We start from the raw sequence: 13,050 nt of genomic DNA on the forward strand, positions 1-13,050 counted from the left end.
AACTCGCTTTTACAGTGAAAACTGCAGGAACTTCAAACCGGCACTAGGAAACAGACTGAGAAACCAGAGTAAAAGTTTCCCCTGCAACCCGTTCCCTTCGTGCTAGATGAACGAACGTCTTTCCACATGCTCAGTTCTGAGAGATAAGTGTGTGTGAAAGCCGTCTTTAACCTAGATTTTTGGGAACAAAAAGTTTCTTTAGATTTGCAAACTCCACTCCATACATATATATGGGTATTTACTAGTTCCAACTCGGTTTTACAGTGAAAGCTGCAGGAACTTCAAACCGGCTCTAGGAAACAGACTGAGAAACCAGAATATAATTTCCCCTGCAACCCTTTCCCTTGGTGCTAGATGAACGAACTTCTCTCCACATGCTCAGTTCTTACAGATAATTGTGTGTGAAAGCCGTCCTTCACCTAGCTTGTTGGGAACACAAAGTTTCTTTTCAGTTGCAAACCCCACTCCATACATATATATGCGGAAGTTTTAGTTCCAGCACTTTTTTACAGTGAGAACTGCAGGAACTTCACACCGGCACTCGGAAACAGACTGAGAACAAGATTAAAAGTTTCTCTTGCAAACCGTTCCCTTTGTGCTAGGTGAACGAACGTCTCTCCTCATGCTCAGTTCTGAGAGATATGTGTGTCTGAAAGCCGAGCTTCATATAGCTTGTTTGGAATACAAAGTTTCTTTTCAGTTGCAAACCCCACTCAATACATATATATGGGGAGGTACTAGCTCCAAATCGGTTTTACAGTGAAAACTGCAGGAACTTCAATCTGGCACTAAGAAACAGACTGAGATACCAGAGTAAAAGTTTCTCCTGCAACCCGTTCCCTTGGTGCTAGATGAACGAACGTCTTTCCACATGATCAGTTCTGAGAGATAAGTTTGTGTGAAAGTCGTACTTCACCTAGCTTGTTGGGAACAAAATGTTTATTTTCAGTTGCAGACTCCACTCCATTCATATAGAGGGAGAGGTAATAGCTCCAAATCTGTTTTACAGTGAAAACTGCAGGAACTTCAACACGGAACTAGGAAACAGACTGAGAAACCGGAGTAAAAGTTCCCGTGCATCCAGTTCCCTTGGTGCTAGATGAACGAACGTCTCTCCACATGCTCTGTTCTGAGAGATAAGGGTGTGTGAAAGCCTTCCTTCACCTAGATTGTCGGGAACACAAAGTTTCTTTTCAGTTGCAAACTTCACTCCATACATATATATGGGGAGGTACAAGCTCCAAATTAGTTTTACAGTGAAAACCTCAGGAAATTCAAACCGGCTCTTGGAAGCAGAATTAGAAACCAGAGTAAAATTTTCTGCTGCAAACCGTTAACTTGGTGCTAGATGAATGAACGTCGCTCCGCATGCTCAGTTCTGAGAGATAAATGGGTGTGAATGCCTTCCTTCACCTAGCTTGTTGGGAACACAAAGTTTCTTTTCAGTGGCAAACTCCACTCCATACATATATATGGGGAGGTACTAGCTCCAAATCCGTTTTACAGTGAAAACTGCAGGAACTTCAAACCGGCACTAAGAAACAGAATGAGAAACCAGAGTAAATGTTCCTCCTGCAACCCGTTCCCTTGGTGCTAGATGAACCAACGTCTCTCCACATGATCATTTCTGAGAGATAAGTGTTTGTGAAAGCCGTCCTTCACCTTCCTTGTTGGGAACACAGAGAATCTTTTCATTTGCAAACTCCACTCCATACATATATATGGGGAGGTACAAGCTCCAAATCAGTTTTACAGTGAAAACCTCAGGAACTTCAAACTGGCTCTAGGAAGCAGACTTAGAAACCAGAGTAAAAGTTTCTACCGCAAACCGTTAAATTGTTGCTAGATGAACGAACGTCTTTCCACATGCTCAGTTCTGAGAGTTAATTGTGTGTGAAAGCCGACTTTAACCTAGATTTTTGGAACACAAAGTTTCTTTCCAGTTGCAACCTCCACTCCATACATATATATGGGGATTAATAGTTCCAACTCGGTTTTACAGTGAAAGCTGCAGGAACTTCAAACCGGCTCTAGGAAACAGACTGAGAAACCAGAGTAAATGTTTCACATGCAACCCGTTCCTTTGGTGCTAGATGAACGAAAGTCTCTCCACATGCTCAGTTCTGAGAGATAAGTGGGTGTGAAAGCCGCCTTCAGCTAGCTTGTTGGGAAAACAAAGTTTCTTTTCAGTTGAAAACTCCACTCCATACATATATATGGGAAGTACTAGCTCCAACTCGCTTTTACAGTGAAAACTGCAGGAACTTCAAACCGGCACTAGGAAACAGTTTGAGAAAAAAGAGTAAAAGTTTCTCCTGCATCCCGTTCCCTTGGTGCTAGATGAACGAATGTCTCTCCACTTGCTCAGTTCTGAAGGATAAGTGTTTGTGAAAGCCGTCCTTCACCTAGCTTGTTGGGAACACAAAGTTTCTTTTCAGTTGAAAAATCCACTCCATTCATTTATATGGGTAGGTACCAGCTCCAAATCGGTTTTACAGTGAAAGTTGCAGGAATTTCAAACCGGCACTATGAAACAGAATGAGATACCAGGGTAAAAGTTTCTCCTGCAACCAGTTCCCTTGGTGCTAGATGAATGAAAGTCTCTGCACATGGTCTGTTCTGAGAGATATGTGTGTGTGAAAGCCGAGCTTCACCTATCGTGTTGGGAACAAAATGATTATTTTCAGTAGCAAACTCCACTGCATACAAATATAAGGGGAGGCACTAGCTCCAACTCGGTTTTACAGTGAAAACTGCAGGAACTTAAAACCGGCACTAGGAAACAGACTGAGAAACCAGAGTAAAAGTTTCTCCTGCATCCCGTTCCCTTGGTGCTAGATGAACGAACGTCTCTCCACATGCTCAGTTCTGAGACATATGTGTGTTTGAAAGCCGTACTTCAACTAGCTTGTTGGGAACACAAAATTCCCTTTCTGTCACAAACTTAACTCCATACATATATATGGGGAGGTACAAGCTCCAACTCGGTTTTAGAGTGAAAACTGCAAGAAATTCATACCGGCACTAGGAAACAGACTGAGAAACCAGAGTAAAAGTTTCTCCTGCAACCCGTTCCTTTGGTGCTAGATGAACGAACTTCTCTCCACATGCTCAGTTCTGAGAGATAAGTGTGTGTGAAAGCCGTCCTTCACCTAGAATTTTGGGAACACAAAGTTTCTTTTCAGTTGCAAACTCCACTCCTTACATATAAATGGGGAGGTAATAGCTCCAAATCGGTTTTACAGTGAAAACTGCAGGAACTTCAAACCGGCACTAGGAAACAGTCTGAGAAAAAAGAGTAAAAGTTTCTCCTGCATCCCGTTCCCTAGGTGCTAGATGAACGAAAGTCTCTCCACATGCTCACTTCTGAGGGATAATTGTGTGTGAAAGCCGTCCTTCACCTAGCTTGTAGGGAACACAATGTTACTTTTCAGTGGATACTCCACTCCATATATATATATGGGGAGGTACTAGCTCCAACTCGGTTTAACAGTGAAAACTGCGGGAACTTCAATTTGGCACTATGAAACAGACTGAGAAACCAGAGTAAAAGTTTCTCCTGCAACCCGTTCCCTTGGTGCTAAATGAACGAACGTCTCTCCACATGCTCAGTTCTGAGAGATAAGTGTGTGTAAAAGCCGACCTTCACCTAGCTTGTTGGGAACAAAATGTTTATTTTCAGTTGCAAACTCATCTCCATTCATATATAGGGAGAGGTAATAGCTCCAACTCGGTTTTACAATGAAAACTGCAGGAACTTCAAAACGGAACTTTGAAACAGACTGAGAAACCAGAGTAAAAGTTCCCAACATCACGTTCACTTGGTGCTAGAGGAACGAACGTCTCTCCACATGCTCAGTTCTGAGAGATAAGTGTGTGTGAATGCTGTCCTTCACCTAGCTTGTTGGGAACACAAAGTTCCTTTTCTGTTGCAAACAACACTCCATACATTTATATGGGGCGGTACTAGCTCCAACTCGGTTTTACCGTGAAAACTACAATAACTTCAAACCAGCACTAGGAAACAGACTGAGAAACAAGAGTAAAAGTTTAACTGAATCCCGTTCCCTTGGTGCTAGATGAACGAAAGTCTCTCCACACGCTCAGTTCTGAGAGATAATTGTGTCTGAAAGCCGTCCTTCACCTAGATTGTTGGGAACACAAAGTTTCTTTTCAGTTGCAAACTCCACTCCATACATATATATGGGGAGGTACAAGCTCCAACTCTGTTTTACAGTGAAAACTGCAGGAACTTCAAACCGGCTCTAGGAAACAGAGTTAGAAACCAGAGTAAATATTTCTACTGCAAACCGTTAACTTGGTGCGTGATGAATGAACGTCTCTCCACATGCTCAGTTCTGAGAGATAAATGTGTGTGAATTCCTTCCTTCACCTAGCTTGTTGGGAACACAAAGTTTCTTTTCAGTGGAAACTCCACTCCATACATATATATGGGGAGGTACAAGCTCCAACTCGGTTTTACAGTGAAAACTGCAGGAACTTCATACTGGAACTAAGAAACAGACTGAGAAACCAGAGTAAAAGTTTCTCCTGCAACCCATTCCTTTGGTGCTAGATGAACGAACTTCTCTCCACTTGCTCAGTTCTGAGAGATAAATGTGTGTGAAAGCCGTCCTTCACCTAGATTTTTGGGAACACAAAGTTTATTTTCAGTTGCAAACTCCACTCCATACATATAAATGGGGAGGTAATAGCTGCAACACGGTTTTACAGTGAAAAGTACAGGAACTTAAAACCGGCACTAGGAAACATACTGAGAAACCAGAGTAAAAGTTTCCCTTGCAACCCTTTCCTTGGTGCTAGATGAACGAACGTCTTTCCACATGCTCAGTTCTGAGAGATAATTGTGTGTGAAACCCGTCCTTCACCTAGATTTTTGGAAACACAAAGTTTCTTTACAGTTGCAAATTCCAATCCATACATGTGTATGGGAAGTACTAGCTCCAACTCGGTTTTACAGTGAAAACTGCAGGAACTTCAAACCGGCACTAGGAAACAGTCTGAGAAAAAAGAGTAAAAGTTTCTCCTGCATCCCTTTCCCTTGGTGCTAGATGAACGAAAGTCTCTCCACATGCTCAGTTCTGAGGGATAAGTGTGTGTGAAAGCCGTCCTTCACCTAGCTTGTTGGGAACACAAAGTTACTTTTCATTGGAAACTCCACTCCATACATATATATGGGGAGGTACAAGCTCCAACTCGGTTTTACAGTGAAAACTGCAGGAACTTCAATCTGGCACTAAGAAACAGACTGAGATACCAGAGTAAAAGTTTCTCCTGCAACACGTTCCCTTGGTGCTAGATGAACGAACGTCTTTCCACATGCTCAGTTCTGAGAGATAAGTGTGTGTGAAAGCCGTCCTTCACCTAGCTTGTGGGAACATAATGTTTAATTTCAGTTGCAAACTCCACTCCATTCATATATAGGGAGAGGTAATAGCTCCAACTCGTTTTTACAGTGAAAACTGCAGGAACTTCAAAATGGAACTTGGAAACAGACTGAGAAACCGGAGTAAAAGTTTCCGTGCATCCAGTTCCCTTGGTGCTAGATGAACGAACGTCTCTCCACATGCTCAGTTCTGAGAGATAAGGGTGAGTGAAAGCCGTCCTTCACCTAGACTGTTGGGAACACAAAGTTTCTTTTCAGTAGCAAACCCCAATCCATACATATATATGGGGAGGTACAAGCTCCAAATTAGTTTTACAGTGAAAACCTCAGGAACTTCAAACCGGCTCTAGGAAGCAGACTTAGAAAGCAGAGTAAAAGTTTCTGCTGCAAACCGTTAACTTGGTGCTAGATGAATGAACGTCTCTCCGCATGCTCAGTTCTGAGAGATAAATGTGTGTGAATGCCTTCCTTCACCTAGCTTGTTGGGAAACCAAAGTTTCTTTTCAGTGGCAAACTCCACTCCATACATATATATGGGGAGGTACTAGCTCCAACTCGGTTTTACAGTGAAAACTGCAGGAACTTCAACCCGGCACTAAGAAACAGAATGAGAAACCAGAGTAAATGTTCTTCCTGCAACCCGTTCCCTTGGTGCTAGACGAACCAACGTCTCTCCACATGATCAGTTCTGAGAGATAAGTGTGTGTGAAAGCCGTCCTTCACCTTCCTTGTTGGGAACACAGAGAATCTTTTCATTTGCAAACGCCACTCCATACATATATATAGGGAGGTACAAGCTCCAAATCAATTTTACAGTGAAAACCTCAGGAACTTCAAACTGGCTCTAGGAAGCAGACTTAGAAACCAGAGTAAAAGTTTATACTGCAAACCGTTCCCTTGGTGCTAGATGAACGAACGTCTTTCCACATGCTCAGTTCTGAGAGATAAGTGTGTGTGAAAGCCGACTTTAACCTAGATTTTTGGAACACAAAGTTTCTTTCCAGTTGCAACCTCCACTCCATACATATATATGGGGATTAATAGTTCCAACTAGGTTTTACAGTGAAAGCTGCAGGAACTTCAAACCGGCTCTAGGAAACAGACTGAGAAACCAGAGTAAATGTTTCACATGCAACCCGTTCCTTTGGTGCTAGATGAACGAAAGTCTCTCCACATGCTCAGTTCTGAGAGATAAGTGGGTGTGAAAGCCGCCTTCAGCTAGCTTGTTGGGAAAACAAAGTTTCTTTTCAGTTGAAAACTCCACTCCATACATATATATGGGAAGTACTAGCTCCAACTCGCTTTTACAGTGAAAACTGCAGGAACTTCAAACCGGCACTAGGAAACAGTTTGAGAAAAAAGAGTAAAAGTTTCTCCTGCATCCCGTTCCCTTGGTGCTAGATGAACGAATGTCTCTCCACTTGCTCAGTTCTGAAGGATAAGTGTTTGTGAAAGCCGTCCTTCACCTAGCTTGTTGGGAACACAAAGTTTCTTTTCAGTTGAAAAATCCACTCCATTCATTTATATGGGTAGGTACCAGCTCCAAGTCGGTTTTACAGTGAAAGTTGCAGGAATTTCAAACCGGCACTATGAAACAGAATGAGATACCAGGGTAAAAGTTTCTCCTGCAACCAGTTCCCTTGGTGCTAGATGAATGAAAGTCTCTGCACATGGTCTGTTCTGAGAGATATGTGTGTGAAAGCCGAGCTTCACCTATCGTGTTGGGAACAAAATGATTATTTTCAGTAGCAAACTCCACTGCATACAAATATAAGGGGAGGCACTAGCTCCAACTCGGTTTTACAGTGAAAACTGCAGGAACTTAAAACCGGCACTAGGAAACAGACTGAGAAACCAGAGTAAAAGTTTCTCCTGCATCCCGTTCCCTTGGTGCTAGATGAACGAACGTCTCTCCACATGCTCAGTTCTGAGACATATGTGTGTGTGAAAGCCGTACTTCAACTAGCTTGTTGGGAACACAAAATTCCCTTTCTGTCACAAACTTAACTCCATACATATATATGGGGAGGTACAAGCTCCAACTCGGTTTTAGAGTGAAAACTGCAAGAAATTCATACCGGCACTAGGAAACAGACTGAGAAACCAGAGTAAAAGTTTCTCCTGCAACCCGTTCCTTTGGTGCTAGATGAACGAACTTCTCTCCACATGCTCAGTTCTGAGAGATAAGTGTGTGTGAAAGCCGTCCTTCACCTAGAATTTTGGGAACACAAAGTTTCTTTTCAGTTGCAAACTCCACTCCTTACATATAAATGGGGAGGTAATAGCTCCAAATCGGTTTTACAGTGAAAACTGCAGGAACTTCCAACCGGCACTAGGAAACAGTCTGAGAAAAAAGAGTAAAAGTTTCTCCTGCATCCCGTTCCCTAGGTGCTAGATGAACGAACGTCTTTCCACATGCTCAGTTCTGAGAGATAATTGTGTGTGAATTCCTTCCTTCACCTAGCTTGTTGGGAACACAAAGTTTCTTTTCAGTGGAAACTCCACTCCATACATATATATGGGGAGGTACAAGCTCCAACTCGGTTTTACAGTGAAAACTGCAGGAACTTCATACTGGAACTAAGAAACAGACTGAGAAACCAGAGTAAAAGTTTCTCCTGCAACCCATTCCTTTGGTGCTAGATGAACGAACTTCTCTCCACTTGCTCAGTTCTGAGAGATAAATGTGTGTGAAAGCCGTCCTTCACCTAGATTTTTGGGAACACAAAGTTTATTTTCAGTTGCAAACTCCACTCCATACATATAAATGGGGAGGTAATAGCTGCAACACGGTTTTACAGTGAAAAGTACAGGAACTTAAAACCGGCACTAGGAAACATACTGAGAAACCAGAGTAAAAGTTTCCCTTGCAACCCTTTCCTTGGTGCTAGATGAACGAACGTCTTTCCACATGCTCAGTTCTGAGAGATAATTGTGTGTGAAACCCGTCCTTCACCTAGATTTTTGGAAACACAAAGTTTCTTTACAGTTGCAAATTCCAATCCATACATGTGTATGGGAAGTACTAGCTCCAACTCGGTTTTACAGTGAAAACTGCAGGAACTTCAAACCGGCACTAGGAAACAGTCTGAGAAAAAAGAGTAAAAGTTTCTCCTGCATCCCTTTCCCTTGGTGCTAGATGAACGAAAGTCTCTCCACATGCTCAGTTCTGAGGGATAAGTGTGTGTGAAAGCCGTCCTTCACCTAGCTTGTTGGGAACACAAAGTTACTTTTCATTGGAAACTCCACTCCATACATATATATGGGGAGGTACAAGCTCCAACTCGGTTTTACAGTGAAAACTGCAGGAACTTCAATCTGGCACTAAGAAACAGACTGAGATACCAGAGTAAAAGTTTCTCCTGCAACACGTTCCCTTGGTGCTAGATGAACGAACGTCTTTCCACATGCTCAGTTCTGAGAGATAAGTGTGTGTGAAAGCCGTCCTTCACCTAGCTTGTGGGAACATAATGTTTAATTTCAGTTGCAAACTCCACTCCATTCATATATAGGGAGAGGTAATAGCTCCAACTCGTTTTTACAGTGAAAACTGCAGGAACTTCAAAATGGAACTTGGAAACAGACTGAGAAACCGGAGTAAAAGTTTCCGTGCATCCAGTTCCCTTGGTGCTAGATGAACGAACGTCTCTCCACATGCTCAGTTCTGAGAGATAAGGGTGAGTGAAAGCCGTCCTTCACCTAGACTGTTGGGAACACAAAGTTTCTTTTCAGTAGCAAACCCCAATCCATACATATATATGGGGAGGTACAAGCTCCAAATTAGTTTTACAGTGAAAACCTCAGGAACTTCAAACCGGCTCTAGGAAGCAGACTTAGAAAGCAGAGTAAAAGTTTCTGCTGCAAACCGTTAACTTGGTGCTAGATGAATGAACGTCTCTCCGCATGCTCAGTTCTGAGAGATAAATGTGTGTGAATGCCTTCCTTCACCTAGCTTGTTGGGAAACCAAAGTTTCTTTTCAGTGGCAAACTCCACTCCATACATATATATGGGGAGGTACTAGCTCCAACTCGGTTTTACAGTGAAAACTGCAGGAACTTCAACCCGGCACTAAGAAACAGAATGAGAAACCAGAGTAAATGTTCTTCCTGCAACCCGTTCCCTTGGTGCTAGACGAACCAACGTCTCTCCACATGATCAGTTCTGAGAGATAAGTGTGTGTGAAAGCCGTCCTTCACCTTCCTTGTTGGGAACACAGAGAATCTTTTCATTTGCAAACGCCACTCCATACATATATATAGGGAGGTACAAGCTCCAAATCAATTTTACAGTGAAAACCTCAGGAACTTCAAACTGGCTCTAGGAAGCAGACTTAGAAACCAGAGTAAAAGTTTATACTGCAAACCGTTCCCTTGGTGCTAGATGAACGAACGTCTTTCCACATGCTCAGTTCTGAGAGATAAGTGTGTGTGAAAGCCGACTTTAACCTAGATTTTTGGAACACAAAGTTTCTTTCCAGTTGCAACCTCCACTCCATACATATATATGGGGATTAATAGTTCCAACTAGGTTTTACAGTGAAAGCTGCAGGAACTTCAAACCGGCTCTAGGAAACAGACTGAGAAACCAGAGTAAATGTTTCACATGCAACCCGTTCCTTTGGTGCTAGATGAACGAAAGTCTCTCCACATGCTCAGTTCTGAGAGATAAGTGGGTGTGAAAGCCGCCTTCAGCTAGCTTGTTGGGAAAACAAAGTTTCTTTTCAGTTGAAAACTCCACTCCATACATATATATGGGAAGTACTAGCTCCAACTCGCTTTTACAGTGAAAACTGCAGGAACTTCAAACCGGCACTAGGAAACAGTTTGAGAAAAAAGAGTAAAAGTTTCTCCTGCATCCCGTTCCCTTGGTGCTAGATGAACGAATGTCTCTCCACTTGCTCAGTTCTGAAGGATAAGTGTTTGTGAAAGCCGTCCTTCACCTAGCTTGTTGGGAACACAAAGTTTCTTTTCAGTTGAAAAATCCACTCCATTCATTTATATGGGTAGGTACCAGCTCCAAGTCGGTTTTACAGTGAAAGTTGCAGGAATTTCAAACCGGCACTATGAAACAGAATGAGATACCAGGGTAAAAGTTTCTCCTGCAACCAGTTCCCTTGGTGCTAGATGAATGAAAGTCTCTGCACATGGTCTGTTCTGAGAGATATGTGTGTGTGAAAGCCGAGCTTCACCTATCGTGTTGGGAACAAAATGATTATTTTCAGTAGCAAACTCCACTGCATACAAATATAAGGGGAGGCACTAGCTCCAACTCGGTTTTACAGTGAAAACTGCAGGAACTTAAAACCGGCACTAGGAAACAGACTGAGAAACCAGAGTAAAAGTTTCTCCTGCATCCCGTTCCCTTGGTGCTAGATGAACGAACGTCTCTCCACATGCTCAGTTCTGAGACATATGTGTGTGTGAAAGCCGTACTTCAACTAGCTTGTTGGGAACACAAAATTCCCTTTCTGTCACAAACTTAACTCCATACATATATATGGGGAGGTACAAGCTCCAACTCGGTTTTAGAGTGAAAACTGCAAGAAATTCATACCGGCACTAGGAAACAGACTGAGAAACCAGAGTAAAAGTTTCTCCTGCAACCCGTTCCTTTGGTGCTAGATGAACGAACTTCTCTCCACATGCTCAGTTCTGAGAGATAAGTGTGTGTGAAAGCCGTCCTTCACCTAGAATTTTGGGAACACAAAGTTTCTTTTCAGTTGCAAACTCCACTCCTTACATATAAATGGGGAGGTAATAGCTCCAAATCGGTTTTACAGTGAAAACTGCAGGAACTTCCAACCGGCACTAGGAAACAGTCTGAGAAAAAAGAGTAAAAGTTTCTCCTGCATCCCGTTCCCTAGGTGCTAGATGAACGAAAGTCTCTCCACATGCTCACTTCTGAGGGATAATTGTGTGTGAAAGCCGTCCTTCACCTAGCTTGTAGGGAACACAATGTTACTTTTCAGTGGATACTCCACTCCATATATATATATGGGGAGGTACTAGCTCCAACTCGGTTTAACAGTGAAAACTGCAGGAACTTCAATTTGGCACTATGAAACAGACTGAGAAACCAGAGTAAAAGTTTCTCCTGCAACCCGTTCCCTTGGTGCTAAATGAACGAACGTCTCTCCACATGCTCAGTTCTGAGAGATAAGTGTGTGTAAAAGCCGACCTTCACCTAGCTTGTTGGGAACAAAATGTTTATTTTCAGTTGCAAACTCATCTCCATTCATATATAGGGAGAGGTAATAGCTCCAACTCGGTTTTACAATGAAAACTGCAGGAATTTCAAAACGGAACTTTGAAACAGACTGAGAAACCAGAGTAAAAGTTCCCAACATCCCGTTCCCTTGGTGCTAGAGGAACGAACGTCTCTCCACATGCTCAGTTCTGAGAGATAAGTGTGTGTGAATGCTGTCCTTCACCTAGCTTGTTGGGAACACAAAGTTCCTTTTCTGTTGCAAACAACACTCCATACATTTATATGGGGCGGTACTAGCTCCAACTCGGTTTTACCGTGAAAACTACAATAACTTCAAACCAGCACTAGGAAACAGACTGAGAAACAAGAGTAAAAGTTTAACTGAATCCCGTTCCCTTGGTGCTAGATGAACGAAAGTCTCTCCACACGCTCAGTTCTGAGAGATAATTGTGTCTGAAAGCCGTCCTTCACCTAGATTGTTGGGAACACAAAGTTTCTTTTCAGTTGCAAACTCCACTCCATACATATATATGGGGAGGTACAAGCTCCAACTCGGTTTTACAGTGAAAACTGCAGGAACTTCATACTGGAACTAAGAAACAGACTGAGAAACCAGAGTAAAAGTTTCTCCTGCAACCCATTCCTTTGGTGCTAGATGAACGAACTTCTCTCCACTTGCTCAGTTCTGAGAGATAAATGTGTGTGAAAGCCGTCCTTCACCTAGATTTTTGGGAACACAAAGTTTATTTTCAGTTGCAAACTCCACTCCATACATATAAATGGGGAGGTAATAGCTGCAACACGGTTTTACAGTGAAAAGTACAGGAACTTAAAACCGGCACTAGGAAACATACTGAGAAACCAGAGTAAAAGTTTCCCTTGCAACCCTTTCCTTGGTGCTAGATGAACGAACGTCTTTCCACATGCTCAGTTCTGAGAGATAATTGTGTGTGAAACCCGTCCTTCACCTAGATTTTTGGAAACACAAAGTTTCTTTACAGTTGCAAATTCCAATCCATACATGTGTATGGGAAGTACTAGCTCCAACTCGGTTTTACAGTGAAAACTGCAGGAACTTCAAACCGGCACTAGGAAACAGTCTGAGAAAAAAGAGTAAAAGTTTCTCCTGCATCCCTTTCCCTTGGTGCTAGATGAACGAAAGTCTCTCCACATGCTCAGTTCTGAGGGATAAGTGTGTGTGAAAGCCGTCCTTCACCTAGCTTGTTGGGAACACAAAGTTACTTTTCATTGGAAACTCCACTCCATACATATATATGGGGAGGTACAAGCTCCAACTCGGTTTTACAGTGAAAACTGCAGGAACTTCAATCTGGCACTAAGAAACAGACTGAGATACCAGAGTAAAAGTTTCTCCTGCAACACGTTCCCTTGGTGCTAGATGAACGAACGTCTTTCCACATGCTCAGTTCTGAGA

This window comes from Camelus dromedarius, unplaced genomic scaffold (genome assembly GCF_036321535.1).
Source record: "Camelus dromedarius isolate mCamDro1 unplaced genomic scaffold, mCamDro1.pat HAP1_SCAFFOLD_29, whole genome shotgun sequence".
NCBI classification, from domain to species: domain Eukaryota; kingdom Metazoa; phylum Chordata; class Mammalia; order Artiodactyla; family Camelidae; genus Camelus; species Camelus dromedarius.